Consider the following 7,306-nt stretch of genomic DNA (forward strand, 5'->3'; position numbering starts at 1 on the left):
AGTATGACAACAAATATAGTGTTATATCTATCTGTAATTCTTATGATATACTACCTAAACGAATATATTATAAAACTCACATAACATTCGAAAGTATGACATATATAGTGTCATATAAAACTCACATAATATATTAGCGATTCTAGCTAATAATACTACCAAAAGTATAAAACTCTTATTAGCATATATTATAAATAGTGACATAAAATTGAGTATGATATATATAGTGTCATATCTATCATATAAAACTCTTACTAGCATATATTATAATTTCATATATTAGTAACATAATATTCGAAAAGTATGACATATATAGTGTCATATCTATCCGGATTAGACCCAACATATAAAACTCTTATTGATTTCAAATAAAAACTGAAATAAAACATTCGAAAGTATGACATTTATGAGTATAGTCATATCGATTGATTGTAAATTTATGACATACTACCAAACGAAACTCTTATTGAATTAAACAATTGGACCACCCATAAAGTATGATATATACTTTCTGTTTATAGAATATGAGTATGATATACCATAAAGTATGCTATACTACATCCTATATGACATTTTTATAACATATATCCATGCTTTTACAATGCAATACCGGTAGTAGGTCACGTTACCCTATGTTACTCTTAACATGAGTAAAACTTCGTCACACCCGATTGTCTCTCTACACACGCACGCTTTATTCCAAAAAACTGGTGCTCTCTCCACACCCCATTTTTGTTAATATGACAATTATAACCTTAAATAACTCTCTCCACACCCCATTTTTATTAATATGACCATTATAACCTTAAAAACTCTCTCCACACCCCATTGTAATTCAAACGAATATCTTCACCGTGTTCCTTACTACTCCACGAACACTCCTACCACTCATGCTCTCTCGAAATTTCTCCCCTCCCTCTTCTTGTTGTTCTCGTGAGGTTAGTCTTGAGTCACCCACAAAATTGTTGTTATTCCCACCAAATTTTCACTTTAAGAATGGACTCATGTCTTTAAGCAACGTTCAAGATAAATTCTCCCGCAAAATCAAAATGATAACTTTGATTAGTGTTAAAAGTGACATGGAGTCATTTAACACTACTGCAATCAAATTATTATTCGATGATGAACTTTACAACAATGTTGAAATTAGCTATCCCGATATGACCACATCATTTACAACAATTGAGGTAATAATGTAATTTGAAAGCTTGTATTTTTATTTATTTTATCAATAACTTAGCAAAAACAATTTTCGTCAATAGTATCTAAGATCAAGGGGTTTACTAGTCTTGACAAAGATCGTCACTCGTTGATCCGATGGTGTTCGGCCGTTTATTATGATTGTTGGAGTTGTGGTTATGATATCAAGGTCCGATAATTCGGGACTTGACATATATAGAGTTTTCTTGAGTTAGCGAAAGGAGTGGAAAATTTAGACCATCCGTAAAAACTCTTATATTGAACAAAAACCAAAGAATATAGGCAATCCAAGTCAAGAAATGTGGTGTCCATTTGTGTTGAAAGGGGGAATTACTTAAACGAAGGTGGATGGATCACAAAGTGTTATGTGTGGAACTCATAATCATACTATTATGGAGCATCTTATAGGTCGCATCATTCGAATTAAGGTTAAAAGTCAAGAAAAATTGATTGTTCAGATTTGTGTTTTGAGTGGTGTTAAACCGCGTGATATTTTACCCCTCTTGAAGCATATAGAGATGACAATAATTTGTCAAACAAAAGCACTTTATACAATTATCGTCACAAGAATCTTGGTTCGGTTGAGTGGAAGAAACCAAATGCAAGAATTTCTAAGAAATTTAGAAGAATTTGGGTACCTGAGTTTCATAGGGATAATCCAAAGAATGAATGTAGAGATTTGTTTGTTTTGCACATCCCCAATCAATTCATTTGGCAAAGTGTTTTCCCGAGGTCATTGTCATGGATTGCACGCATAGAACTAATCTGTTTCAAGATGCCATTGTTTGAAGTTGTTGGGTTCACATCCATCCATGAAGACATTGCATTGCTTTTGGGTATTTGGAGAGTGAAAGAAAGGTTCTTACCTATGGGTTTTGAAGAGGTTTGCGTGATATTCGGACTACAAAGCTACTTCGTAAAGATAATTCCGAAAATTGTGAGTTGGCACTTATGAATGGATAGCTATAGTGTTTCCCTCGAGATCTTCTTTGTGTCGAAGTTCACATCGGGAGGAACATCGAGACAAAGGCCAAAAACATTTGAGAAATTTGTTGAGTATGAACAATTTATGTTTATGTTAAAACGATGATAATAAACAGCATCTTGAAGTTGAGTACTTGGAACACCTACGTTGTTTTAAACTTGAGTGGAGATCATTATGGTGTTGTGGAATACATAGAAGACCGGTGGCTTTTCAAGTACAAAGAAAGGTTTGTCTCGGCTTGGATAGATCTCCATATGCATTTTGGTACTTCGAGCAAAGAACTTAAATTGAAAGTATGCATTCCTCTTTGAAGAGGCATTTCGCGTTCTAGCAATAATGGTAACTTCAATAAACTTTAATTTGATTAATAATCTCCTCGACAAACCAAGTGACAGAAAATTGAAAGTTCTTTTAATAGGAGCTTGAATCTCGGGATCATCGTTACAAACAAAACACATATGTGCAACTTAGAGGGTACATTTCTAGAGATGCATTGGATTTGATAGCAAAAGAGCTAATAAGGTCCGTTAGAGTTGGGACGGATGAAATTCGTTGTCGTTGTGTTTACAAGAGTATGTATGGGCTTCCTTGTGGCATGAGTTATGTGAAATTGTTCTAATTGGTAGGGAAGCATCCCCTTATCTTTGATACACCCTAGGTGGAGACAAATTAGTAGCACTCGATTGATCTTCCTAATGGGTCCTTTGATATTCACCCGAGCTTGCCGCATCTCAAGAAGAAGTTTCACCGCTCTCGGATGAACAAAAGGTTTTGATGCTGAAAAAGTGTGTAGAACTAGGTGATCCAAAGGCAACTTTCAGGTGAGAGCCTCGGTCAACACCAATGTGAGGGGTAGGCCACCGGAATAAAAATTGGTGTGAAGACTTGTAAAGATAAAAGGGACACAAAGAGAGAGCCTTCAGAACTTTCGAAAGTATGCACAAAACAGGTTGAGGAACAAATTGTAACTCAAGAAAGCAAGAATAGTAAAGCCAAGAAGTTGGTACCATGCAAAAGAAAACCAAGAAGAACTCATATTCAAGTGTTTGTAGATTTACCTGAAATTGAGTCTAAATGGGATGATGGGCTACGTGACTTAAATCCATTGATACGAGACTTCATTGTGGATTGGCAAGATGTTGAACCGAATGGACATTGTGGATTTAAGCGATTGCACGCGATGCTTAGGGTCTAATGGAGGTGATGCATGGATTACTGTGAGGGCTCTTATGTTGACAGAGTTGATTTCCCATGAGGCAGATTATACTTCAATGATGGGTGGAGAAGAACGAAAAGAAGCGATCAAGACAAATCTACGATGTACAGTTCCATATACGATGAACCCCAAAGAATGGTTTGAACTTCCTTCAATGGGATTTTTAGCCGCTAATACTTTTCAGTGTGTCCTTGTCGTCATTGGGGAGAAAGAATGTATGTCATACTTTCCTTTGTGGATCGCTCTCCCGATCCAACTTCGTGTCCGGATAAGCGGCAATAGGCCACATTGGAGGAGGCACACATTTTGTGAAACTCCGTGCTTGAAGATGATAGTCCTATTCCGCCACTTGCTCCAGGGTGGGAGTCATTTGCATGGACAGAAGCTTGGGATTGGGCAACTATAATGGAACCAAGGATCGTGAAGTGGTATAAAAGGGTTCCAAAAAATGTTATGGATTTAGACCTTTCAGAAACTATCCTTGTCTTGGACGGGTTTTTTGGCTTTAATATCTATTTTGTGTATGTGTATATATCTTGTCATAAATTGCAGAATGTATTAGAATATGTCGAAATGGTATTAACTAGTTTTTGTTAAGTGCTCTGAAATAGCATTAAAATGCAAGAATATATATGGTAAGTGCTTTGTCGGTTTAAGGTAGGAACCAAAGGCGATCGAGCTTTCAGTGAGCTTTATCACTTGTGTTGTGACAAAAGAACACCCGGTGCCTTTACAAAGACAAAGTGAACGAGGGACTGATGGGTTCTAGAACAAGCTATCTTAATTAAGTAAAGAATTCGAATTCGGCGAACTAGCAAGGATATTCCCGTCATACTGATCAAATGCAAAGAGATTTTTTTTCTCTTGTAAATAAACATAAGTCGAGTATGTTTATGATGCTCTGCAGATGTACTCTGAATCTCGCTTTATAGCTAATTTTGGCACTTGTTTGAACTTGCATTAATTTAGTGAATTGGCAATGGAACGAGCAACCCAGAGTCCAATACACATCTTAATCTCTGACAAATGTTTCTTAATCACGTTTTGCACAAACTTTTGTTTTTCAAACATTCTCTTACAACATTTTTTATAAAGTTTGGGATATCATATGTAGCAATGACTTCATGGAGATTACAATTATCATTAAACCCTAACTATCAATGTTCTAAACCGTCATTTTAAACATGCCTCCACGAACACGAGGAGGATCAAGCACCCAAACCCGAAAAAGAAAATGTAACGAAGTGCCACCAATTCCCATTGTTGACAACTCCTCCACTAGAAATTTCATTGCCAACCATCGTAGGCTTAGAGTAGGTTCATCTCTCTTTCATTTTGATTTAGTTATGACATTTTTAATGCTTGTTGAATGTTCTTAGAATTTGTTGTTCTCTGCCAAAAATTTGTAACTGGTCGAAATATATTTTATGGCTATACCCTTATCTTATCTTCACTCTCTTATCTTATCTTCAATGCTACTCTATTGTCCTCCATACTACATAGTGGAATTTAAGTGTTCATACTCCTAGAGGCTCAAACAGGGGGGTATCTCAAATTGACCCATGAACATTCAGTGTTCATACTCCTAGTGGACTATGTACACTGAATGTTCATACTCTTGTTGGACTATGAACATTCAGTGTTCATATTTGACGCAGTACAGTTTGCCAATGCATATGTCAATGAACTTGGCATATGATGCATATGTCAATAATTAACTGGAAAAGCGGGCAACAAAGTCGGAAAGACATGGACGCGGCCATATTTGATTGGAAACGTCAAAATAAGCATAACCCACGGCGAAGCATCCATCGTTTAGGCCTTCAAAATCACGTTTTAGCCGTTTTAGGAAAGTTTTGTTTTTTCTATATCTTTTGATAGGAGAGTCCGTTTTCGATTTGGTCAGTTGGGTTAGTTCTATTTTGATTAGTAGTTTCTTAATATGTGGTTATCCCAAAACTTTCCATTTTTGGAAAATTTCGAGTGTTGTGGTAATTAGGGTATTTCGCCTATACAAAAGCTGGTAGTCCGTATTAGGGTTTTCCGTTTTGGTTAGAGTTAATAATATTAAGAGTTACTTCTCTTGTTTCCATTGTTTGGTATTCCTTGTGTGTGAATCCACAAACCTTGAAGCCATTAATCCCTGGTATTTCACAAGAAATCAACAGGCTTTAGTGTAGGTTGTGAAAATCTGCAACTTATAAGTTCTTCTCTACATCAATAATCCTATTGGACTACGAAAAATGAATGTTCATACTCTTGTTTGACTATGAACATTCAGTGTTCATACCATTGAATTATGAACAGTGAATGTTCTTACTCTTGTTGGACTATGAGCGATGAATGTTTGCAAAATGTTGCAAAAACCTCCTTTCCACTCCCATGACATGACAAAGAATTAAACCTCAAAACGCCGCACATTTTTCAAAACCTAATTAAACAAACCAGCTGTCCAACAAAAAAACAAAACTTTATTTTACCCTTCCTTTTTTCCACAACAGCTGTCCAAAGAACGGATAAAATAAGAGCACTACTGCGCTCCATAGATTTACCCTAAAATAAAGGGGCCTGTGTAAGTACCCTCCGTTCTACACCCAGTACACGTGTCCACACATCAGGTCGTGTTTCACCAGTTCGTACCAAGTCATCAGGTCGTTGTCCCATAAACACCAAACCTCTACAATTGATTAGGCTATTTCATTATGACTGCTATTTGATTAGGACTGCTACAAACAAAAAAATTGATTATGTTCTCGTTTAACTGCAGTATAACCATACTACATTGGCGTATAACCAAACTACATTGTTTATTTAAAGAACAAACATCGATAGTAAGAACTAGAAAGATTGATTATGTTCTCGTTTTTCCAAAACTGTTGTTGGGAACTGCTGATGTATCCAACTAATTAAGGCTCTGAGAAGACGGCTCGAACAGTCACGCCATTTCCCAAAAAAGGTAATGATGGCAGTTCAATCTTATCTCCTGTATATAAGAGATCTGGTGAGAGAACTTGCATTATCTCTTCTGCTACTTTTTTCTGCATACTGAACCTTTTGATCTCCCGTTAGGGTTTGGCCAAAGCTTGAAACTTTTCATCTTTCTTGACAATGAGCTACAGCTGGTCACTTGTAAACTTCGGAGATCTTTCCTCCCTGGACTTGATCCGCACAAAATTTCACATCCCTGAAGATGTTGGTCTGGAGTGGGGGAGGTTATCTGATGAGTTGGCCTACAAGGAGGTGGCGCTCATCACCATTGGTCAACTTAGGGCCGGACTCACTCTTCCCCCCCATCCATTGCTACGAGAGTGTCTGATTCACTTTAATCTTGCTCTTGGTCGCAAAGACCCTGTTTTTACCGAATCATGTGTATTCGCCCTTCTTGCCAAGAGACTTGATTCGCCTCGAACCGTTGGGTGTTTGGTTATTTTTATGAGGTCCGGCGATTCGAGGTCAGATCCTTCTACTACCTCAAGACAAGAGACAAGAACTCTCCGATCGTCTTTTTGAGGGAAAGCAATTATGACAAAGGTGGGACCACCTACTCCGTGTCTTTGGGTAATGCGTGGGGCGTTAGATCGCCTCCGATGGTGATGGTGAGCCTGTGGGAATTCCCGTTCCCAGAAAACACACCCATGCTCCAACGAGTAAGTTTTCTTACTCGGGTACTTTATAACTTGATATAAGAGTCTTTTGCCTGAACTTCTTTGCTATTATTCCTTAGATGACTCTTCCTGGAAACAATTAAAAGCAACTGACGATGCTACGGTGAAGTTTATCAAGAAGATCCCCAGGGAACAACGGATGCCTTGGGTGATAGTTCCTGATCCCACCCGTCTTTCTGAATACTTCAACATGTCTACTGAAGAATTGCTGCAACTTGTTCCTGGCTTTTCCCCTTTTGG

Source organism: Coptis chinensis, chromosome 8 (genome assembly GCF_015680905.1).
Source record: "Coptis chinensis isolate HL-2020 chromosome 8, ASM1568090v1, whole genome shotgun sequence".
Lineage (NCBI taxonomy): Eukaryota > Viridiplantae > Streptophyta > Magnoliopsida > Ranunculales > Ranunculaceae > Coptis > Coptis chinensis.